This window comes from Haemaphysalis longicornis, unplaced genomic scaffold (genome assembly GCF_048455015.1).
Source record: "Haemaphysalis longicornis isolate Haplotype H1 unplaced genomic scaffold, Haemaphysalis longicornis Haplotype H1 scaffold_8, whole genome shotgun sequence".
NCBI lineage: Eukaryota > Metazoa > Arthropoda > Arachnida > Ixodida > Ixodidae > Haemaphysalis > Haemaphysalis longicornis.
Window position 1 is genome coordinate 16,188,480 of NW_027526445.1, and position 24,922 is coordinate 16,213,401.

The 24,922-nt window shown below is 47.8% G+C and overlaps 6 non-coding genes across 6 annotated transcripts; all 6 read right to left on the bottom strand.

The window, feature by feature from the left end:
* Positions 1–22,498: 22,498 nt before the first annotated feature.
* Trnat-ggu (transfer RNA threonine (anticodon GGU)) lies at positions 22,499–22,571 on the bottom strand. Its single transcript has one exon. It is a non-coding gene; the product is annotated as a tRNA-Thr (tRNA).
* A 391-nt stretch (positions 22,572–22,962) lies between these two features.
* Trnat-ggu (transfer RNA threonine (anticodon GGU)) lies at positions 22,963–23,035 on the bottom strand. The gene has a single exon. It is a non-coding gene; the product is annotated as a tRNA-Thr (tRNA).
* Positions 23,036–23,426: 391 nt separating this feature from the next.
* Positions 23,427–23,499, bottom strand: Trnat-ggu (transfer RNA threonine (anticodon GGU)). Its single transcript has one exon. It is a non-coding gene; the product is annotated as a tRNA-Thr (tRNA).
* A 391-nt stretch (positions 23,500–23,890) lies between these two features.
* Positions 23,891–23,963, bottom strand: Trnat-ggu (transfer RNA threonine (anticodon GGU)). The gene has a single exon. It is a non-coding gene; the product is annotated as a tRNA-Thr (tRNA).
* Positions 23,964–24,354: 391 nt separating this feature from the next.
* Positions 24,355–24,427, bottom strand: Trnat-ggu (transfer RNA threonine (anticodon GGU)). The gene has a single exon. It is a non-coding gene; the product is annotated as a tRNA-Thr (tRNA).
* Positions 24,428–24,818: 391 nt separating this feature from the next.
* Trnat-ggu (transfer RNA threonine (anticodon GGU)) lies at positions 24,819–24,891 on the bottom strand. The gene has a single exon. It is a non-coding gene; the product is annotated as a tRNA-Thr (tRNA).
* Positions 24,892–24,922: the final 31 nt, after the last annotated feature.

Here is a 24,922-nt window from a genome sequence, read left to right on the forward strand (position 1 = left end):
TTTGCTTATGTTCTTCCAGAGGGATTTACGTTTAAACAACGGCAATGTGACTGTGGTGTCGGCGGCATTGCTTAAAAACCAGATGGGAATGAAAATAAAATATTACATCCCCCACTCACTTTGGCTACTACGGCCTCTTTTGTTGTCTCTCTGATTTAAAGACTCGAAGCTATCTTTCAAGATGTAAACCCGCTGTGACGGCACTGTGAGCATCGCTTATGCTGCCCGCGGCAGGCGTGCCGCCAGCAGGCGTGCTGCCTAGCCCGCCTCACAATCACCACCAGCCCGCAGTTGACCACCAGCCCGCAGTGGCTGCCGCTTCACTGCTACCACCTCTTCCAGTGCAGACGGGTGCCTACGCATCTATCAGCCGAGCTTCTGAATCCAGTGGGCTACCACTACCTCCTTGTCAAGTAAGCTCACTTGCTATTCCGCATCTTCGAATCAAACGTGACCTGCTGCAAACCCGCAGCTACCAGAAGCATGATGTGCCGCTTTTCCACCGGTAAATAGGGCCATGATCTCGGACTCTGAAAAATCTGACAAACTCTGTCCACTCCCGAATAAGCGCCGTGACGACTCCTCACAGTGTCAGCAAGTCACCGAAAATCACGTATCTCATGTAAATATGTAACCAGAGGTGGTCTGGTTGTGATTATAAAACCCACAGACCCCTCAAAGCTTATCACCCATTTCAATCCTCTTGCTGTGAAAAGCCCTTTGGAGTCCATGACTCCTGGTGAAGTACTCTAAGTACGACCAAACTACAGATTGAACCTACTAGCTGTTGATACGCGCAATAGTGTTTTCACGGAGCGTCTGTTGAAGATTACTACTATAGCAAAGATCCCAGTTAATGCTTATCAGCCCCACCCCAGAAACTGTGGTATTGGTGTGATTAGGGGTGTGGTCACAGATTTATCACACTCGGACATCACTGACGCTTTGCGTCAGAGGGGTGCTATTCGTTCCATCCGAAAATAAGGACAAAAATTACAAAGCGTGTTTATTATTTTCGATACTGAATCTACGCCGGAGCACGTTATTATAGGCTACACACGGTACCGCGTCTTTGAATACAGTGAATCGCCCAGAAAATGCACCAAATGTCAACGTTTCGGCCATGTGGCTGCGGCATGCACATTTACCATGCGCTGCGCCCGATTTGCGGAAAATCATGATCGCTCCACCTGCAGCGTTAATGATCCTCGGTGTGCCAACTGTGCTAAGCAGCACGAGTCAACGTCTTTATCCGTCAGGTTCGCCGTAAGGAAAATGCTATCACAAGGGTGAAAACGACCAATAAAACTGATTACAAGTTAGCCAAGGCAATTGTGCAACACCGCTGGAGCACAATAGCAAAACATACTCCAAATTGGAATGTGGAAACGCCCGAGGGATACATTTCGTTGATATGGACAAGGATTTTCCACCTTTACCTGTCCGTGAGTGCGCGAAGTCGGAGAAACTTCATACCGGAGCTCCAGCACCACAGCCTCCTTTTGAAGCCGCCAGTATAGCTGCACCGCCTGACACAACTTCGCATATATCACCAGTTGTATACCGGGTTCCAACACCAGCGGGAGCTCTACCCTCGCCAACAGCAAAGTTAACCACTGTTCACACTGCCGGACAGACTACTGAAGCCGGACTTTCAAAATCGACAGCTCGTATGAACCTTAAAAGTCTCTCAGAAACCTCCAATCAACAAGGGGTCGGGAAACTAAGCTCCATAATTCACTTTGTTGCGGAGGCCATGCGTACATTCCTGGCTTCGTTTTCTTCGCCGGAAGCTGCCGCAATAATGACACTTATCGACTGTGCAGTTCGCTTCTTCACTCAATGGCTGTAGGGGTTACAACTCCAGCAAGTATTCCTAAAATGCAACAAATTCGCAATACAGCCACAATTTTTCCGTGGAACGCGGGTGGCCTGCATTCACATCTGGTAGATTTCCGCAGATTTGCCGACAGGCATCACTTCCCTGTTATAGCAATCTCGGAATCACGCCTATCTCAAGATGTACGACTTTCAGGATAGACAGTGTTCCGTTCCAAAACTGATTGGCCATCAACCAGAGTACACCTAGCTCTGAGAAGTGACCTTACCATGATACACCATAATGTGACGCCAAGTTTGGCAAAAGAATACATAGCAGCCACTGTGCAAATCGAACGCCTGTCTTTCACAGTCATTGCCGCCTATATACCACACCTAAAGGAGTTAGATAGCGACCGTTTGGAGGGTATCCTTCGTGCCACGCCGCCTCCGCATATACTCACTGGTGATTTCAATGCGCATCACCCGTCATGGGGCAACCGTTAAACAACAATCGAAGCACAGCGCTTATTAGATGTTGCTTACCAGCACAGGAAGGCTGTACTTATTACTGGGGAACCAACTTTTTTCCGCAAAGGACTTTCAAGTGCTCTCGACATCACTGTAGTTTCCTATGTACTGCTTTCCAAAATAAGCTGGTCTGTGGACATTCAATCCCATGGCAGCGACCACCTGCCTACTTACATAACACTCCATTGTGTTCCAGGAGGTCATCCAAAACATCAGGTCCGATTCTCCAACTAGGATGTTTTCGCCGCAGCAGTATAAGAGGGCCTTGGTTCAGTGTTGTGCTACGATGACTTGGTAAGCACGATGGCTAGGGCGCGCAAAACGAGCACGAAGACTTTAATATTACCCAAGTCATACAATGTCGCCAACGCAGAGTTTGAAAGGCTTCGTGCCATACGCCGGCGAGCAGAAAGAAGAGCGCGCAAAACTTTGTCACCTGAGGACATTCGAGCATCCAGACGCCTGCAGAAGCGCATTCAGCGCCACATGTGCTAATTTGCACATGTGGCGCTAAGCGCTAAGCGTGAGCGGACATCCTTCTGCTCATCCTTGGACCCTAGGAAGCCGCTTACCAGAATATGAAGTCTGGTCAGAAGTCTTCGCTCTACACCTACGTGTCTCCACGCATTTAATTCGATTTCACTGCGCAATGAGCTCACAATCTTAGACGTGGCAGAGATGTTCTGTAGAAAAGTTGCGGCTGCATCAACGTCACCTACGATACTTACGCTCCCTAATATTGGACGCCCATCCGATAAAATTTCTCTTGTTGATAACCCATTCACCCTGTCGGAACGCGCCATGGCTTTATCACCGGTTAACAAGTCTCCTTCCCCAGGGTCAGATGGCATCACCTACACTGTACTCGCTCATCTAGGGGATGCCAGGAAGAGATTTCTCCTGGACATTTTCAACCAATCCTGGATGACTGGTCGCCTTCAGCCCACCTCTAAGACTCCTCGCATTGTGCCAATATTAAAACCAGGCAAAGATCCAACAGACCTTCAGTCGTACCGACATATTGCACTTTTGAGCTGTGTAGGCAAGCTCATGGAAAAAATGGTGCTGCTTCGATTGGATTGGGACCACACCAACAGAAATGTTTACTCGCCACAGATGTCTGGCTTCCGAAAGGGCAGGAGCAGTATCGATAATGTTTTCGCCCTTGCAAATTGTGTCAAGCGCGAAAAAGCACAGCGTAGCACCGTCATAGCGGTGTTTTTGGACGTCAAGGCTGCGCATGACTCAGTCACGCATGACGCTATCCACTTTCAAATGAGTTTGTTAGGTATTGGAGGCCGTATGCATGACTGGCTGTCGAATTATCTCAGCGGCAGAACCCTGTTTATGACCACCCCTGACGGAACACACAAAAGCACAGCCTAACTCGTGGCGTTTCGCAAGGTGGAGTATTGAGTCCAGCACTTTTTAATATCTCCCTCATCGGAATCGAAAAGTGTTTGCCACGACCTGTCGCAATTTTCCTATACGCAGATCGCAATTGCATATGGTGCTCCGGGCGCAATCGGCGTGTGCTCCGTGCGAGGCTTCAGCGGGGAATAGATTCCATCTCAGCGTTCCTTGCGGCGCGATGTCTCGAAATCTCAGTTACGAAATCAGAGGCAATCGTTTTCACGAAGCGAGACGTTACACGGTATGAGCTCACTGTAATGGGAATCCCAATACCGTACGTCGCAAATCACCAATTTCTGGGCGTTACATTTGACATATTATTGACAAGGAGACGACACATTCGAAGTTTTAAGGAAAAGTTCACATCATTTTTCAACATATTCGGAATGCTTTCTAGCAACTCTGGCGGCTGCACAGTACACTCGCATCTTCGTCTATACGACGCACTCTGCGAAGGGCTACTACGCTACAGCCTGCCTGCCTTGTTTCCCCTTTCATAAGGAAATCTAAAGGCTTTACAAAGCATGCAGGCCCGCATACTGAGTGTGTGTATTGGCGCACCAAAAACGACATCCACTGTGGGGACTATCATTGAATGTCGGCGTTTGATGCCGATGGCACTGCGTAAACAGGAACTGCTTCATGCGGGTTTACAGTTTCTGACAAGACAACCAAACCACCCATTGGCTGAGACCTATACTCCAGATCTGGAAGACCTCTTGCCGCAACAATACCAGGCGCCATCTCTGCCTTCCTACCCGCTATGATTGTTCCCACCCATGAGTATTCACACAACCGTGCCAGGAATCAGGCGAAGAGCAGATTTTGCCGCTCAAGCTCTTATGTTTTTACTCTGCAACTGCTACACAGCAAATACGCCTGCCATACCCACATATATACTGATGGCTCAGTCAACGATTGCTGCTTATATTCCGGCGTCGCAAACCACTATCTCCAAAAAACACAGCCACAGGACATCATCTACAGCGACTGAGCTCGCCGCGATACGTGCGGCTCTTCAATACATCACCACCCAGCCAGCCAGTCAATGGGCAATTTTTACAGATTCCCACGCTGCCCTTCAATGCCTTCAGTCGTTTCCTAATCAACAGCTACGCTGGGACAATCACGTTTTACACTACCAAGCCGTCAGTGCTCACCACCTCATTGAACTCCAGTGGATTCCGGCTCAATGCGGAGTATCAGGCAATTCAACAGCAGACGCTACAGCTTCCCATGCTCACAATCACGAGGTTCCTATTGCGGCCGCACCATTCTCCAGGAAATATACGGCCGCACTGGCTTCATATGTTTTGCGGCAGGTACAGCTTTCCATATGGGCTGCTCCATTACGCCGCTATGCACCACTCTACTCCCTTGACCCAGAATGTCCTTCCCAGTTACCGCCTGGCCTCAACAAGCGCGACGCAGCTGTAATACACCGCATACGTTTGAACGTTGCCTACACACGCCTTTTCCGTTTTAAGCTTCAGCAGACCAGCCAACCCTTGTGCGAAGACTGCCATTGTCCAGAAGACGTCCACCATGTCACCTGTGTGTGTAGACGATACGATACTCCCCGACTATCCTTGACAGTAACTTTGGGCAATCTACACACATCACTTCTTACGCTGCATGATGTGCTTGGCCCCTGGTCATCTGCTAAAATTGCTTCACGTGTGACGAAAGCCTTTCTCAGCTTCCTCCGTAGTTCAGGTCTCGTCAACACTCTTTAACAGTAGTGAACATCGGTGATACGTGTGATATAGAAAAACGCTCCTCATCTTAAAACTCTTAAACTCTGTTGAATGTAAAGTGAACATTTCGCGTGTTTATGTCTTCATCATGGCTGCGATGGTAACGCTGAATGTTCCGCGTTCCCGTGAGACTACTCCGTGATCTCAGAACTCTGTCAACTTGAAGCGAACATTTCCTCGAGTATAGTTCAACATTTTCTTTTATTACCAAACTCCTGAACTTGCTTGCGACACCAATTGTCACCATCCTTTTTCTTTTTCTGATTTTTTCTTCTTTCTATCTCCCCTTCTTGCTTTTATTTTTCTTTTTTTCTTTTTTTCTCAATCGTTTCATTTTTCACCTGACGTAGCATGTCAGGCTTTTTGCTGGACAAACCTCGTCAGTATCATTAAACCATTCTCTCTCTTGGCTAGTCCTACACAAATAATAACCTGATACAAAGCAAGATGAATATTTTTGCAATGCCACATTCAATCAACTCACAGTTAATGAGGCCACATAAGAATGCCTACCGCACAATTTCTACAATGCAGTGCCGGGTGGGGCTTGAGGTGGAATTGGCTTGCACCAACAGCTAAATAGGAAAAACAAGTTAAATCTTTGTCTCAGCAATGAAGCACATGCAAAATATAAGGGCTTTGGTGGCACTTAGGCAAACAACATGACTAGTAGACGAAATAATCAGGATGCAAAGGAGATGCACGTCCAGTAAAACATGATAAACGCAATCTGCAATTGACACTGGGTCATTTTAGTTCATACAGAAGGCAGTGTTTGTCGCATAGCTGGAATGACTTGACTGTATGCCATGCTATTCGGGGTAGGTCTTCCCCAAGTGAAAGTTGGCAGTCAATCTTGTTACAAGTTTGGTGTTGCATTTGCACTTCAGCGCTAGACATATAAGAGGCACCCCCTTGTGTGACAACAACGTTGCTATATTCAGGAGATCGGTGTGCCAAGAATAGAAATGTCCCAATTGCGTTCTTTTAGGCTGCTTATGCTTAAAATGCGGAAGAACTGAAGGTCAGTCATCATCATCACCAGCCAATCTACGCCCACTGCAACACAAAGGCCTCTCCTATTGATCGTCAATTACCCCGGTCCTGCGCTAACTGCGACCAATTTTTCAGCGAAAGCTTCTTGATATCATCTCCCAATGTAACTTAATTTCTACCGCCCCCTGCCACGCTTGCCTTCTCTATGGATCCACTCTGTTACCCTTAACGACCAACGGCTACCTTGCCTTCGCAATACATGCCTGCCCACGTCCATTTCTTCTGCCTAATTTCTACTAATGTGTCCTTAATACGTGTTCGTTCCCTGATCCACTCCGCTCTCTTTTTGTCGCCTATTGTTACTCCTATCATCTTCCGTTCCATTGCGCCCTGAGTGTTTGGGCGCTTCCGTTTCTTTGTGTGCTGAGTACCATCACACAAATTTTGTCATTCTACAGTTTCTCCACCCAAATCGCAGAAATATATACACACAGGATGTAAAATAGAAATGCCTGCCACTCGTGTTCATTACATTACTGCCACGCATGAGGGTTTCCCCGTCTGGTGAACATTTTCTCGTTCCGTTTTTTTACTGACGGTACAAAAGGCACCTTCTATGCTGCGAGCACAAACAAATCCCAAAGAACCTTCTAAGGCGTTGCGACTTTACGCCCGATTGGGAAACGGGGCTTCGCTAAAGAATATGGACAAATCAGCATTGCGTCGCCATTAGCAGCAACGGGTGTAGCTGCAGTGCGCGAGGTGATGCTTACGTCAGATCGTGTGGCCATTCCTATCGGATGTTGCCTGGTTTATGTCTTTCTTGTCTGAATAAAATTCAGCTATACTTCAGCACTTTGCCCTCTCTTCTCTTCATGCTATGTCCTCGTCTACGTGCGCTATTAATCCATTTACGATCGCGTCGCCAACAACCGTTTTTGTTGAGGCGTGCTTCACAAGAGTTTTAACTTCGGCTAGTTGCTACATAATTTAGAGAGACGGCGGAAGCCAACGGAGCGAACGGGGTGGGAAATGAAGTAACAAAGCGCAAGTGTTTATATACTTATTTCTCTGTCCCGTCTGTAACGACACCGCTTTATTTCACACAACGCCAGCAACAAAGTAGAACCTATGTGGCTTTCACAGATATGGTGGCTAAACAAATAAAGCGTGATATTTCATTACTTGTGACGTTGAGATGCACAATACTCACGAGGTGAAGGCGATGAGAAGGTCGCAACACCAACGGTCTAAATAGCATTGCATCGGTGACAACTCTCGTCACGCTTTAGAATCGCGGCGCTTTTGCTGACGGATTGAGGTCCCAGCACAATTCACTCTGCTGCACACAGTCTTCATTCATTCACAGTAGGAACAGGAAGCATTTGAATAAAATTCGAGGCTGTCTCCCTGCTACACCCTTAATCTGTCCTGCGCAGAACAAGCATGAAAATTACTCGTTGCTCGTACCTTTATGACCAGTGGATTGGATTGGTTCATATGACCTGGCTTTATAGCAGCGGCGTTATTTTGCGGTCTCAAAACAACATGTCCAAAAGTGAACTTTTCAAAGATTCGAACCGTAGCATTAGTACAGATTTTTTGTATTTTATGTGGTTTTTATCAAGACAACGGGAGAGAGAGAGAGAGAAACATCATTATGGGAAAGTGAGTTCACCCAGGCTTGGGGAATTCATGCCCCACATTGGGTATTGCGGGTATAATAAAGCAGACGGCGCTCATGGCTCTGATACAAATAAAAAAAAAACATTGTTGGCCGCGAACCTCGAGCCCTAAATAAAATCCGTTTGTTACAAAAGATCTAACTGAATAAAATAAAACAAAAATGATATATCTGCCTAAATCTTGCATTGCAATTTGGAGTAGGACAGCAAACACAAATGGGGCGAAATTTAAGAAAATGAAAAGCGCGCAGGTTGTACGTTTAATATCTCAAAATATTACGTGTATATAAGAATAAAAAGAAAATATAACGCATAACGCTAACTTCAAACTTAATAAACCAATACTAGGCACGTCCATTTCCCATCCCAGCAGCTTATTAAGCCTCCAAATGATCCCGACTGCACCACACGTTTTTTTTTTTTTTTTTTCAGGGAAGTGCGCTAGCTTTATTATCGGCTGCTTTTGCTTTTAGAATTTCTGAAACACGCGTGTATGATGATTAGGAATGTTGTATTTTCCTACTGACTATTAAGGCGCAAAAGAACAAAAGGTGTCAGATTTTTGCGAAACACACATGTACACTCCTATATTTCGGGGGAAGCATAGAATTTTACTAAGCCATATAAAATAGCTGTGCCCAATGCAGGAAGTGCATGCCGTCTTGACATCACTTACCGGAAAATGTTTTCTTCACCTCTTTAATAAGTGACCACTCCAGTATGAGTCGCAAAATATTTTAATATTGAAACCAAGTTGAACGGTGGTTCGCAGTTAGAAAACTTAACCACTCACACGAAACAATTTAAAGGACAATGAGCTTTCCATAGTTGTGGTATAATTGTCATGCTCCAGAAGTGGTATAGCAAAGCTGAGGAATAAAATTAACTCCCACGAATCATAAATGCTCTCAAGTTACAAAATCCTAAAGTACCGGCCAACCTTGAAGGTCTGCTGGTTTTTATATTCAGCGATACCTTTTTCAAACAGGGTATCATACATGCCCTAAAGCCGTATGTTCGGCAGGGATTTGGTAGACTTGCTATCAAAACATTGCAAAGCGTTTTTTACAGAAAAATATTGAAGGACAATAAAATTCGTTTTGATATTTTTACTAAAATTTCGGATCTTTTCACCACCACGCGTTTTATTAAGCTCTTGATTAAAAGAGTAAAAATACCAACAAAATGCCGGGCGCACGTAAGCGCGCATTTCGTGAAGAGCGCACGGCATCATACAGACTCTTGTTTGTTTCCGCCACGTAAGGTGCTCACAAAAAAGAAAGTACTGAGCGCACAAAATACAAGTGCATGTGAGCGTGAATCACGTGAGCAGAGCCTGGCATCATCCAGGCTTACGCGTGGGCTTACGCCACGTGAGGGGCACTCAAAAAAGAAAAGAAAATACCGAGTGCACGTGAGCCTGCGCCTCGGGACGAGCACCCGGGATCATTCAAATTGCCCTTCTAGAACACTCTGCCAAGCGTTTTTGACGTTATCTATCGCGCGCTGTACTACTCGACAGTAAACATACGGTCTCTCCAGAAATTGGCATCACCGAAGAGCCCGCACTGCAGACGCCGAGTTCGCGACCACGGTAGGATGCCGGTTCGAGCGCGTGCTACACGTTCCAGCTTGTTAAATATGTTTAAGCCAACTGACAAAATGATCCCGGCCGGCCACTCATGAAGAGCTTTTAGGCGCAAGCTAGGAAATTCATGTCAGGTGCAACAGCCGGCTCTCCGACGGATGAAGAGAGAAAGAAAAAGAAATCACTTTATTTTTTAAGCAAATTCGGCGGGAAGGCGTGGTGGATGGCGGCCGAGACCTGGCGGTAGCAGTGGCGGCACGGTCAACCAGCAGTAGCTGCGCCCCCAGTTGCGATCATCCGAGGGCGTCCTCCCACTGCTCGATGCTTGAGATGGGGTGGAATGGGTTAAGAGGACTGGACCACATGCCGTGGCTTAGTGCGTCCAGGGACTCACAGAGGGGACAGTTGGTCGCAGGGAACTCGGAGGAGTAGGTCTTGTAGAGGAGGGATAGACGGGCGAGGAAGTTGATCTGAAGGCGTGGGCATAGGCACTTCCGAGCGTAGCTAAGAAATGTGTGGGCAGTGGGAAAACAGCGGCGGGAGATACGATATAATGCTCCGTGGCATCTGGGTACGAGAGCAGACGATCGCGGGCCAACCGAGCACTGTGTTAGAAAGCAGGAGTGAGCCCAGCAAGACTGGGTAGTTCTCGTGCTGTTGTGGGGGCGCCTTGTTGCCACCCACACCAGTGGGGGCCGGGGTCCAGACGATGTCGAGTGGTTGAGTATGGGATCCTGGAGAATCTTAAGTGCTGTAGCCGAAACGCTATCACGAATGAAGTTTTGAATGGCCGTCTCCGAATAAGTGAATATATTGTGGGGTAGCTGCTTGGTATGCGGGCGAGGGCTATTCACTTGGCTATTCACAAAAATTCACTTGTTGAGGCTACCGCCGCAAGAAGGGGGAAATTTTGCAATATATTTTCACGCACTCAAGTTCGCCAGACGAAATTGCTGCTCGAAAAGTCAGATGCTATCCCACCCTACAAGGCTATACTCCGTACTCCAACTCTACAAAGGACGACCAGGCGCCTCTCGTGAGAACAATTGCTGGCAAGAGGGTTGTAGTCATTGATCAGTCTCCAACAAATCCGCATCACAACCAGCACGTATTACCAGAATTGAACCCGAATACCTACAAGCAAGCAAGTGTATACGTCCCCAACATATTGTACGCCCCAGGCTCAGCCGAGACACATTTGACCAACTATTCGACAGCCCCCTCTCTATAGCAAAACAGACGAACAGCTCCTAATATTACTGGGCGACCTCAACCCGGCCAACCGTAGTTGGAGCTACACGACAGAAAATCCCAAGGGACGAAAGCGATCCCTGAAATAGTAGGTGCCATCTTACGGTTCTGACATAAACTGGCCAGCCCGCTCGCCTAGGTAACAGCATAACACGGATACATGTACGGACCTCACTCTAACCAAAGGCCTTAACATTCACAGGCGGTGAAACCTTTGAGAGTAACTTGGAAATGATCACTGCACCCTGTTCACTGAGCTAGCGGAATTAAGCGCCAAGGTTTGCAACCGATCGGTGGCAATCACCGACTGGGTCGCCTTCTGCAAGCTTCGTGCCCTGCCGACTGGCGATAGCCCACCCGACACTGACCCTACGTCAATTACTGCAGACCCCCAGCAATAACGTCTTCCTTCCCTCCCAGAGTAGATTAAACGAATTCAAGGCGATCTCGCAGACACTAATAGAACTGTACAAACAACTCCTCACTAGCCAGACGCGGACAACCACCTTCTTAAAATTTGGGATGCCCGCCGTAGCCTCGGCAAACAATGGCAAGGGCAAAGAAAAAATCGGAATCTTCGTAAACGGTTCGCCTTGTTCACCGTCGAAGGCAAACGCTACGCTGCAGAGTTGACTACGCTACTCTGCTGAAGGCAAACGGGCAAAATGTCTGTAACCAGGTACAACGTTCCCTTGGAACAGCAAAGACATTGTAGGTGCTACGAAGTCTCCTCAACCCAAAGAAGACCAAAACAGAAACCACGAAAGCCATCCGTACTTTACTCCACAAGAAAAACGTTGACAAAGATACCCTTCTCGCTACTCTGAAACAGCGCCATATCGGCGTCAGTCCCCACCCCCAGTATTGGCCTTTCCCAGAGACCTCTGACGCAAATGTCCTGCTCGATGCCAACATCAAAAAGGCGGAAGTCAGAGCGGCCCCTCAACACCTTAGAAAAAACACTGCGCCTGGAGCGGACGACATCCAATATAAGTTACTTCGCAACCTGGACGACAGTGCCATAACCCAGTTGACGACTTACTACAATGATGCGTGGTGCAAGGGCACTCTACCACAGGACTGGAAGCACGTGGACATCATACTGATACCCAAGTCGGGCATACCCCTCTCATTTGACAACCTCCGCCCCATCTCACTTACTTCGTGTCTGGGTAAGACTCTCGAACAGAACTTATAATTACTGCTAGGCTGCAAGCACAACTCGAAGTGACCTACATTTTCCCCGACACAATGTTCGGTTTTCGGTTCGGTTCCAACACAATTTCCGGCCACACAGGATGTGCTCCTCCTACTCAAGCATGACATCCTGGATCATCAAACAGAGCTGAAACTCCCGCTGTCCTGGCATTCCAACTAAAAGGCGCGTTTGATAACGTTGCACACGACCTCATTCTTAACAACCTGGCATCATCCAATTCTGGAGAACGCACAAGCAATTGCTTCAGAGCCTTTCTGGCTGATTGGACAGCCACCTTAGGGTTAGCCTTTTTTATTGACTGGAAGAGGAACGCCCCAGGGATTAGTTCTATTCCCGATACTCTTAAATCTGGCAATAGCTGCTGCCTCCTCTACTCAATCCAACTCTGGAGCTTCGAAACGGGCTGTACGCGGACGATGTGACCATGGGGGCAACACGCGGATCGGACTGCCAAATACAGGACGCCCTAGAAGAGGCAGCAGATGTAGTTCTGAACTATGCCTCTATGGGGGGCCTGTCTCACGGAGCGGAGGAGTCCGGTCTTCTTGTGTTGCCTCCCCGCATGCGACCTGTAACCAAGCCAGAAATATCCGTTTACGGTACCAGTAATTTCATCCCGTGCGTCATCCGAATCCGAGTCCTAGGACTCCATCTAGAGTCTAACGGCGCCGCAAAGCACACAGTTCACCTCCTCAAAACCCAAATCACGCAAATCACGCACATGATCCGTCACATCGTACGGAGCCAGCCAGCTTCAACTTAAACGGTTTATTTTCAAGATGTCCGATGGTCCGAACATCCCACCCTCCACTCCTGCTTCCCCCACTTGACCTAGAGTCTTCCTGATTATAAAATCTATCTCCTCCTACTCTCCAAAAGACGCGCCGGCCTCAAGGAAACAGACACCCTCCGCATAGTTCGTTCCCTACTCATCAGCCGTCTTGCCTGCCACGTCGCCTTCCATAATTGGCTGCGCTCCAAATTCCACCGCCACAACACAACCTTCCTAACGGGAATCAAAGCTACCCTAGGACTTCCCCCTACACTTATTCACAACGTCTCTTTCAATTTGGTGTCCACAACATGAAAGAGGAAATTATTGAGGCACATCGAGCTGGTCAGCTTATCCGCGTTAGCATCACCCGCACCGGTCGTCACGGGCTCGCCCTACACCCCCCGCCGTCGTCACCTCTCCCACCAACACTGTGGCTCTCGCCCCTGTCCTTCGCAAATGTTTACACGTTTCCCCGCTCCCCAAGAACATGCAAGCGGAGACCAACCAGGGCCGACGCCGCACCCAAACCGAAGCGCTAGCATGCAAGTGCGGCCATGACCCACATGTGATTTACATCAATGCAGCCAGTTTCCCAGCCATCCCCAACGCTAAATTGGCAGTGGTCTCTGCAGTTGCTGGCAATGTGTGAAGCACTTTCTCTGTACGCACCGATTCTATCAGGGTGGCCGACGAAACAGCCATAGCATTGGCTGTTTCCCACATCACCACCACCCGTTTCGCGGAAGCAGACGACGACGATACCCGGTTAATTATAGCAGAGTCGCAAGCCGCCTGCTGTGCATAATATTCTGGAATCCTCGCCATCCAACCAAAAAACCTTCTACGACACTCCCACCCATCCAAGCTTCGCTTTATTCGTATCGTCTGGACCCGTGGAAATGCCCCCCATCATGGAAACTAGCAAGCGCACGCGCTCGAGCGAGAAATGACCAACCGGGCATCAGAGCAAGCGGCCATGCAGATTAACGGTGACTCCAAGACATCAGCTTCCATCATCCCCTCCCACCAACCTCTCAACTATACACTCACACTCGCTTACTACCGCTCAAAAAGAACACTGCCTCCACCCCACCACTCCCTGTCACGGGCGGATGCCACGTCGTGGCGGCAGCTCCAGACACACACGTTGCCTAACTTACACCACAAACACACCTTCTTTCCCCCCCATTAGTTTAGCAACTTTCTCCCTGCATGCCAGAGCCCCACTCTCACCCTCTACCACTGTGTATGTGAGGTGCGCGTCCAGCACACGGGATCACCCCTATACGCATCGCCGCCCTCTCTTCTTGGGAGGATGTTCTGTACAGCACGGCCCCGCAAGACCCGCAACGCCTCATCGAGCGGGCCTTCCGGATAGCGTCCACCATTGGAGTCCTGGAGTGAGGACTCCACTCATCAAGCCTGCACTTCGGCTAACAAATAGGGTCAATAAATTTTTATGCAATTTATGATACTTATGTGATTTATGTTTATGTGATTTGAGCCTGTAATCGGGTGAATCGGCGCTTTGTCAGGCCTTCTTGGCCTTTACGCCGGTCCCCCAGGCAACTTGTATCTTCGTTGTCTGAAATAAATTTCTATATCTATTTCAATGCGAGAAATCTTTAATAAAATTTTATCTATTGCAGCCTTAGCGAGCTGCCTTTTCACTCCTGCTCGTAACCACAAATCTATCATTGCAGCATTGCCTTGGGACCCTAGTATTTTTTAACAATACGCGAGGTAGCGCTACGGTATATTGTCTCCGGCTGAAACCTTCTTGCCACGCCGGCTTTTGGCTCAACATGTCTATCAAAGATGTGTGGGAAATGCATTCAGAAACCTTTTAAATTATCGAAATGAACTGGCAGCGGTGAGATTCGGTCAAAACTCACGGAAATAACAAGTCTATAATTGAGCAAGTGGGCTACTCCCGTGCAATATTTGTGCATTCGAATGATTGCTTTCTGGTACCTGCCTGTTTTCCTTTTCATGGGTGGTAGCCGGCCGATCTCCACATCTTTGAAGTGAGGAGTACCTTATTTCTTCATCAGAGCCCGTGAATTGAACGTCTACGACATGCTGATATTATATTGCTTATTAGTTATCTAACGGCAGCAGTGTCACCTATACTTTTAAAATGAAGGCATTGGCAATGCTTGTACTCTATGATGAGTAGATAATCGCAGATCTTTGAAAATATGTGTGAATAAAATTCAGCAATCAAATACCCCAGTTTATCCAGTAGGACAATCTACATTGCAGCTTTTAGGTTTGCTAAATACGAAATTGCCACTTGTAAAACAAAAGTTGCGCAATTTTGATGCTGTGCCATCATGAGTGAGTGCTGATACTTAGATATCCGCAAGGGCAATGCCCAATATAATTTTTGACATTGCGTTTGTTTCCTTAAAAATTGAGTTTTTGCACTCTTCGATAGACATACAAAACCAGGGTAGATATTTTGAGGATCATCATCATGGTGTCGAAAAGCACGCTGTGCCATCAATGAGCTTTCAAAACTTGACGTCACATCTGACTTACGCGTCAGACTTCCCCACAATATTTCCGATTGCTTTTTCTTTATATGCAGGTATGTACGCAAAATGCATGAAGGAATGTTGGGTATCCGAAGGTTAAGCGTACAGAGCGCACAATCTCTCCCGCTCAAACTTTGTGTAACTTTGTGTGCTTGCAGTGGGGCCTCGGGTCTATGCCGCGAGGAGTGACCGCTGGCCCGTGGACGTTGAGCGGGGGTCGCTTGACGACGTGCGGCCTGGTGCATTTGCAGGGTAGACCACACGTCTGGCCTCGGGTGCTAGGCGCGGACCCAGGTCTCCGCACGGGAACAGGGAAGCTCTGGCAGTCCGAATTCAGGAACCCAGAACACCACGCAGCAATCGTCCCAGGACGTGATTCCAGCCACCAGCAAAACCCGAGTGCTGCTGTTGCTGTGGTTGTTGCGCCTCTAGGTATGGCACATACCAAATCAGGGGATTTGGCCAATCAACAGAGGATGGTTAAAATGAATGGAATTGTTATCTAATCACGAGAAGCTTAGTGCACGTCGTCCTTTTCTTCTTCTTCGTCCGTAGCACACTCCTCGTCCTTCTTAGGTTGTGTTCAACCACACACCACCGCATTCCGCCACAGTGCATCACCACAGTCATAATATATGTGTAGCAGAGAGATGAAGTTCCGAGCAGAGCAACCTTTTTTCATATTATTCAGTAAAAGTAATTACTATATCCGGAAGATTATAACCCGAAATATATTCCTTTAATTTGCATTTGCGCAATGTTGCTTTTTTTAGGTAACCTGCACTGTAAACGAATATTTTCACTTTAAATTGGCTTTCTGTGTAGTAATGTGGCTCTTTCCATTAGTTGGGCACTTTATTGTGGATGCTGGGTGTGCTATTGTATAGTTCTAATAAAATGCAGTGGCCACAAAGAGTATGTCTTTCAACCCATTCATATGAAAACATGGCTGAGAAAGCGTGGAAGCGGAATTAGCTTCAACTCGTTATTTGCCATGCCACGAATTGTTGTGGCCGAGGAATGTTAGCCATTACTCACAAAGTCATCCCACTGAAAAAAACAATATATTCTTCAAGCTATACCCAACATATTTTAGCAAATTTCTTAGCAAAAAATATACCGTAAAGGTAGGAACCGTACTGACGTATTCCCAGAAAAAATTACCGAGGTTTTGTTTCATGCTAGAAAATTTCTTTACAAATCCATACACTGCACGTACAGAAAGCTTTACACACTGCCCAAAAGCTCTTATAGTAGAATAGCAATTACCAGTTCAAAAATTGTTACTTCAGATACAGAAATTAGTTTAAATGACATGCGTAAGCGTATTGTAAAAAGTGTTTTAGGAGCCGCTAGCGGTCAAAAGAAAACTGTACCACGCATACGTAACTAAACGCCGTAGCCACCAACCAGGAACGACGACCCGCCATCTCAAGCCTGGATTTGGGACAGCGGAAGCTAAAAAGTAACTGTCAACTTTTTTCCGCGACCGGAAGTGCATGACGGTGTTGTGAAATTTTTATTGGTATTACATATTTTCACGGTCGCAAGCTTTACCAGCAACAATGCCATCACAGCTCGGCCCTTTCCGTGACTGAACGAATGTCGATGCCAACTTTCGGTTCCCTACCTGCAAAATGAAAAAAAAAAAAACAAATCTTATATCTGCAACGCCAATTGAAAGCTTAGATCAGGAACACAAACGGGTGTTGAAGCAAATATATCAAACGCAAAATTCGGGGCTTTTGTTAGGTCGACTCCTCTTAGGCTATTGACGGTAGAGTCACAGCTCAGTGCCCGAAAAACGTCATCTACACCTTGAGCTGCGCAGCTCGCTGGCTGCCACGGTCAATCAAATAATACATTATAATAATAATATATACCGTGAATGTCGAGACGAAAGCATAGCCCAGATAACCGAAATTGTAGAGATCGTACCTGCAATCGGATTGCTCTTTGTGATTGCCTACTCTAGACGTGCGTTAACCCATACTTTCTTTCTTAACGTAAATGTATATTAACACTAAAGCCATTCCACTAAATTAAAAATTTCAAACATTTCCTCTATTCTTTCCTTCCGCAATTTGACTGCTTGCATTGTTTTAGTACACTATTTAAGGTTACGCCGCAAGCACACATATATTCGCAACTATATAAAAGGCGGAATAAGCCGGTAATCGTTAGGGTTACCCGAAGCAAGAGTTCGGTATTGTGCATCCACGTTCTTGTCCCCTTAAAACTGTGCCATAGCAACGATTATAAGTTTGCCTCTAGCAGGAATTGCCCCGAACCATAACCCCCGGTAAAACAGGCACCATCTCGAATCTTTCAAAGGAGGCCCGTTTGGAGGTATGGGATATTGTGTTAAGTGGTCGAAAGGGGTAATACTCGTAGGCGGGACCGTAGCAGACGAGGCTCCAGGAGAGAAGGTAGGAACGCTCTTATACGTCCCGTCAGTGACGTGGCGCAATACGTTGTATAGTCCATAATTCGCTGAAGCAGTTTTTCGTAGAGATTAGCACGAAGTGCAGGGGACAGAGCAGGACGAGGGAACCTGGCCAGCCCGGTGACATTCGTCCTGCCGGGACACCTACGAAACAAGAGTGTCGCGAGGCATGTGACGACCTTCATTGAGCGAAACGATAGAATCGCGAGGATATTCAGAGATTGATGTAACGTAAGAATGACGAAAGCAAGACCTGTGCTACGCCTGCCCAAGCGGGCTGATCATTTCAATGGTACGGTAAATTCCTAGGATGATGATGATGACCGACGCACAGCCAGCGGGTGATTTACCGCCGAGGAAAAGTTTAGTTACTCCAAAGAAAAAGGCGGTTTCCATATAAATGGTACACAAAATGGGGAGAAAGCGGTGTTGTATCCGAAAGTGAGAAATGGTAATACGAGGACCCAATCTGGGCGGTCCCAATTCACGTACAAGGACATCATTTTCTTCAGCGCCGGGTAAGCCGCTTGGGTTTTCCATTATTTAGAAAGTGGCAGACCGTGGCAAGCTTGTGTTTTGTTGAGCAATATCAGGGGATATTACCGATAACTTTTGACAAAGTTTTTGCCCCGGTCAGCATTAGGCTGGGACAGCGTCATGCGCTCCCAGCGCCGTGAAACCCAGTGGTTCAGAATAACGTCGTAAAGAAGATAGTCAGTGGCGTCAGAAGTGCAGCTTGTTGTAATGGCGCGTGGTATGGCGTACCAGGTCGTGTATTCTGTCGCATATTCGACCTAATTGTTTCTCGGAATGACATTAGGAATGACCAAGTAAATCGAGACACTCCCGAAACATCTGCTTGTGGGGAATGCCAACGGGTTGAAGATCTTGTTCAGGAAGAGTGGAGGATTTTTCAGACGCTGGCAGCTGTGACACAATGCAACATATAGGCGTACTGATTGGTAAACACCTGGCAAGAAGAAACGACGCTGCACTCTCTGTCGCATGCTCGGGTTATGCCGAGGTTACCTGCAATGGGTACGTCGTGTAGATGGCACAAGACGATGCAAAGCAGTGACTCTGAAAATGCCGAGGAGGTCACCATGGTCACAACGGAAGTTATGGCGATATAATACTACATTTTCGAGGGGTAAAAAGTTTCCAGAAGGGTCTGGCGGCGCAGAGCTCAGACGTTAAATATGTGAATGGAGCCATGGATTACACAGCTCTCTTCAGTGATGTTGGGAAACTCACTTGATGCAGAGACGCAAGCGACAACGGCGAGAGTGGTAGAATCAGGCGGCCCGACAGGGTCACGTAATAGACAGTCTGCGCATTTATGCAGTCACCCGACCTATAGCCGATGGTAAACATATGTTTCTGTAGACGTAATACCCAGTGATCAAGCTGTCCGGTTCGGTCTTTACAGTTGCTAAGTCACTATGTACATTGGTGCGTCCTGTCAAACAGAGACAGAGGGAAGTGGCCTTCGCGAAGACGCAGGGGCAAAATAATTATTCGGCGAGGTGTATAAATTGCCAGGTGAAACAGAGAGACAGCACCAGATCAAGGTTAGCAATATGGCAACCGACAAGAAAGCACACGAGCCGCTAGCTAACGAGCTCTTTCGTCGTCCTGTGCTCTGCCGCATCACAAGTCACATACAAACGCAGGGGAATAGCATGGCCGTTGGCAAGTTCGTCCTACTTGATGAAAACAAACCAAATCGAACTTTTTTTTCCTTGAGCATACAAGAACGGGGCAGTGACAAAAATGATAATGCGGCCATTCCGCAGTTTGGCACGTGACATTACCCCCTCTCCTCAGAAGCATCGACTCGGTGCTACCATTGTGCGCGGCAAATGTATTCCGCTGCTAGATGGATTGTCTGATCATCGCGAAAAGTATTGTTTCATGCGGACGACATACACAACTACTGGGCAAAATCAGGAGCGTCCTGCTGCGCTTGGCCTGCTTCGAGTGACTTCATCGGCAACATCGCCATGCTGTCGTAACACCGTGTACGTGCCGAAGTAAGACTGAATAATTTTTTTTCTTAGAGTCCCCGGTGCCTAAAAGAGTCCACATCCAGATCAACTCCACAGGGGAGAAGGTTGCATGTCGGTAGCTAGGAGTTTTGCGAGCGGCATCACCACGCTGTTGCTTTTGATTTCGCTGGCGTGCCATTGCGCGTTCTTCATCGGCGCGCGCCCAAACTCGTGAAGGAGGCCATCTTAGTCCTCGTGGGTGTTGGGTAGCAGCATCGCTTCAAGAATTGTGGAAGCTTTCCTACCGTACACAACAGCAAGTATCGTCGTTTGCGTTGTCTCTTGTTGTACCGAATTATACGCGAACGCTACGTAAGGCAAAACTGCTTCCAACGTCTTGTGTTCCATATTTCATCGAGCACTAAGTCGGCGACGGAGGCATGCATGGGTCCCGACGGGGTGAGGCCACACTTAAAGAGCTCTTCTCTCAATACCATGGGGATGAGATCCCGCAGGCGGTTGTCCTAATCAGTAGCCATGACAGCAAATATACTCGACAATGCTTTGGTGCCCATGCGGTCGTATAGTGGGGAACGTTGTTGTAGTGCTCTCTCAATGGCAGTAGCTTCGGTGATGAATTCTTTGACCATACGTGGCAGATGTCGGACGAGACCGGCGAAAAGGTGTTCTTTAACACCATTCATAATATTGCATAATTTTTCGCTTTCTGCCATTGTATCGTCTCGCCTGAACCCACGGGCTATGTCCTCCTCGAAGACAGCCACGCTGACGTTATGTTTCTGACTGCGTGCTTCCATCAGACACTGTGCTTGTTCATGGAGGCCGCAATTTGCGAATTTTGCCTGATCCTCCCGACAAAAGCATTCCGGAGTGTGCAGGCTCGCTTCCTAATTCTCAAACAGTGTTCTCTGCACCCTTCTTAACTCAAAATTAGACTTGTTGGAGCTTTCGGGTAGCACTTCACGGGAGGAATGCAGCTACACGTCGAACTGGTCAAGCGAGACCTCAACGTGTTCGTAAGCCCCTGCGTGGAAGTGGATGGGCTCGCGGGGGTGCTGAAACGTCAACGTCGTAGGCATCGGCTCCGCCTTTACCTCTGGCTGAGGGTCGTGGATCCTTAGTGCAGACTTCAAGAGGAGGCCCTGTTCTGCAGCAAGTCTGAGTTTCCGTCGGTTACACCAATGCATCGGAGGGTCGATGGCTGAAGGTCTTTCGGGCCTTACGTCCGAGGGCGTACGGGGCAGCGATAGCACCCACCACCAGTGTTGCGTCCTGTCAAACAGGGACACAGGGAAGTTGTCTTCGCGAATACGCTCGGGTAAAGTAATAATAGCTCGAGGTGCCTATCTATCCAGGTGAAAAACACAGAGAGCACCAATTCGTGGTTAGCAATATGGGGACCGAAACCAAGCACACGAGCCGCTTGCTTACGCGCTCCTTCGTCATCTTCTTCTGTGTTCTTCACAGAACACGTATATATTTATTTATTTATTTAGAAATACTTCCAATCTCTAGTCGGGATTTTCGCAGGGAGGACATCGGAAAACACACAATAAAAGCACACAATAAAAACATCCGTAAGTTATACATCGTTTAGGATACGCGTTACATTGATGTTACCAAGTTCTCACGATTTTTAACAACCAAATTCAAACAAGTTCTAACCAAGTTCTAACAACAACGTTTTAACAATAATTGTACTACATCTAAATGATTACAGTGCGAAAGAGTCAAAATAACAAAGACTAAAAACAATCGATTTTGCAAAGATGACTACAATAGCGCAACGTTAGGGTTCCGAACGCAAATGTGCTTCAACAAGAGTTGAAAAAATATTTAAGGAATTACTGCTGGTAATCATGGCTGCTAAGCCGTTCCATTCCCTTGTGGTGGCTGGGAAGAATGAGTGTTTGAAACATTCCGTGCGGAATGCGTATTCTTGCAGTATTTCGGGGTGCTGCTTACGCGTGGGTCGTGATTGTTTAACTGTAATGTATCTGGAGGCATCGATGTTGGTTTGCTTATGGCGTAGCTGGTACATAAATCGTAGGCGTGCTAGTCTTGCTCGTTTTTGCAGTGTTAGCATGCCCGCTTTTTCAAGCATTTCGGTAGGTGAGTCCGTTTGCCTAAACTTGTTATAAATGAATCGGACAGCATTTCTTTGCACGCCTTCTAGTTTCGAAATATGTTTTTTTTTGTGTACGGGAACCAAACAATGTTCGCGCACTCAAGAACAGATGTTACGTACGTGTTGTAAGCTAACAGTTTAATTTCAGAGGGTGCTAGCCCATCGTCTCAGAAAAAATAGTCGTTATATATATATATATATATATATATATATATATATATATATATATAGAAAATAAGGGTTGGCAGTCAAGAAAACCTCGGAAAGCAAAGGGGAGGTTGTGGTGGGTCATAGAAAGAGCTGAAGAATTTTTTGAGTCGAAAAGAAAGTGGTGAAAAAATGCCCGCCGGGTGGGATCCGAACCCACGACCTCCAGAATACCGGTCTGGTGCGATAACCACTACGCTACCGGCGGGGCTGTTTCCCCAGCACTTTCTCGGGTATTTATGTTAAGGTATTTTTGTTTCCTGCACTTGGGGGTGGTAGCCAGCGCCACTCGGACTACTCGGGGTGAAGGGGACCTTCTTTTTAACCCCCGGGCCGTGACTCGAGTGTCTACGACATGTCGAGAGTGGTCGACCAGCGTTGAACCCTCTTAAGCTCCCTTTGGCACCAAGACTGCCAGAACAGAGGCCCTCGCTGAGCATGTAGCGAATCAGAAAATGGGAAATGAGGGGCTCCGTGAAATAAGACAGAAAATAAGGGTTGGCAGTCAAGAAAACCTCGGAAAGCAAAGGGGAGGTTGTGGTGGGTCATAGAAAGAGATGAAGAATTTTTTGAGTCGAAAAGAAAGTGGTGAAAAAATGCCCGCCGGGTGGGATCCGAACCCACGACCTCCAGAATACCGGTCTGGTGCGATAACCACTACGCTACCGGCGGGGCTGTTTCCCCAGCACTTTCTCGGGTATTTATGTTAAGGTATTTTTGTTTCCTGCACTTGGGGGTGGTAGCCAGCGCCACTCGGACTACTCGGGGTGAAGGGGACCTTCTTTTTAACCCCCGGGCCGTGACTCGAGTGTCTACGACATGTCGAGAGTGGTCGACCAGCGTTGAACCCTCTTAAGCTCCCTTTGGCACCAAGACTGCCAGAACAGAGGCCCTCGCTGAGCATGTAGCGAATCAGAAAATGGGAAATGAGGGGCTCCGTGAAATAAGACAGAAAATAAGGGTTGGCAGTCAAGAAAACCTCGGAAAGCAAAGGGGAGGTTGTGGTGGGTCATAGAAAAAGATGAAGAATTTTTTGAGTCGAAAAGAAAGTGGTGAAAAAATGCCCGCCGGGTGGGATCCGAACCCACGACCTCCAGAATACCGGTCTGGTGCGATAACCACTACGCTACCGGCGGGGCTGTTTCCCCAGCACTTTCTCGGGTATTTATGTTAAGGTATTTTTGTTTCCTGCACTTGGGGGTGGTAGCCAGCGCCACTCGGACTACTCGGGGTGAAGGGGACCTTCTTTTTAACCCCCGGGCCGTGACTCGAGTGTCTACGACATGTCGAGAGTGGTCGACCAGCGTTGAACCCTCTTAAGCTCCCTTTGGCACCAAGACTGCCAGAACAGAGGCCCTCGCTGAGCATGTAGCGAATCAGAAAATGGGAAATGAGGGGCTCCGTGAAATAAGACAGAAAATAAGGGTTGGCAGTCAAGAAAACCTCGGAAAGCAAAGGGGAGGTTGTGGTGGGTCATAGAAAGAGATGAAGAATTTTTTGAGTCGAAAAGAAAGTGGTGAAAAAATGCCCGCCGGGTGGGATCCGAACCCACGACCTCCAGAATACCGGTCTGGTGCGATAACCACTACGCTACCGGCGGGGCTGTTTCCCCAGCACTTTCTCGGGTATTTATGTTAAGGTATTTTTGTTTCCTGCACTTGGGGGTGGTAGCCAGCGCCACTCGGACTACTCGGGGTGAAGGGGACCTTCTTTTTAACCCCCGGGCCGTGACTCGAGTGTCTACGACATGTCGAGAGTGGTCGACCAGCGTTGAACCCTCTTAAGCTCCCTTTGGCACCAAGACTGCCAGAACAGAGGCCCTCGCTGAGCGTGTAGCGAATCAGAAAATGGGAAATGAGGGGCTCCGTGAAATAAGACAGAAAATAAGGGTTGGCAGTCAAGAAAACCTCGGAAAGCAAAGGGGAGGTTGTGGTGGGTCATAGAAAGAGATGAAGAATTTTTTGAGTCGAAAAGAAAGTGGTGAAAAAATGCCCGCCGGGTGGGATCCGAACCCACGACCTCCAGAATACCGGTCTGGTGCGATAACCACTACGCTACCGGCGGGGCTGTTTCCCCAGCACTTTCTCGGGTATTTATGTTAAGGTATTTTTGTTTCCTGCACTTGGGGGTGGTAGCCAGCGCCACTCGGACTACTCGGGGTGAAGGGGACCTTCTTTTTAACCCCCGGGCCGTGACTCGAGTGTCTACGACATGTCGAGAGTGGTCGACCAGCGTTGAACCCTCTTAAGCTCCCTTTGGCACCAAGACTGCCAGAACAGAGGCCCTCGCTGAGCATGTAGCGAATCAGAAAATGGGAAATGAGGGGCTCCGTGAAATAAGACAGAAAATAAGGGTTGGCAGTCAAGAAAACCTCGGAAAGCAAAGGGGAGGTTGTGGTGGGTCATAGAAAGAGATGAAGAATTTTTTGAGTCGAAAAGAAAGTGGTGAAAAAATGCCCGCCGGGTGGGATCCGAACCCACGACCTCCAGAATACCGGTCTGGTGCGATAACCACTACGCTACCGGCGGGGCTGTTTCCCCAGCACTTTCTCGGGTATTT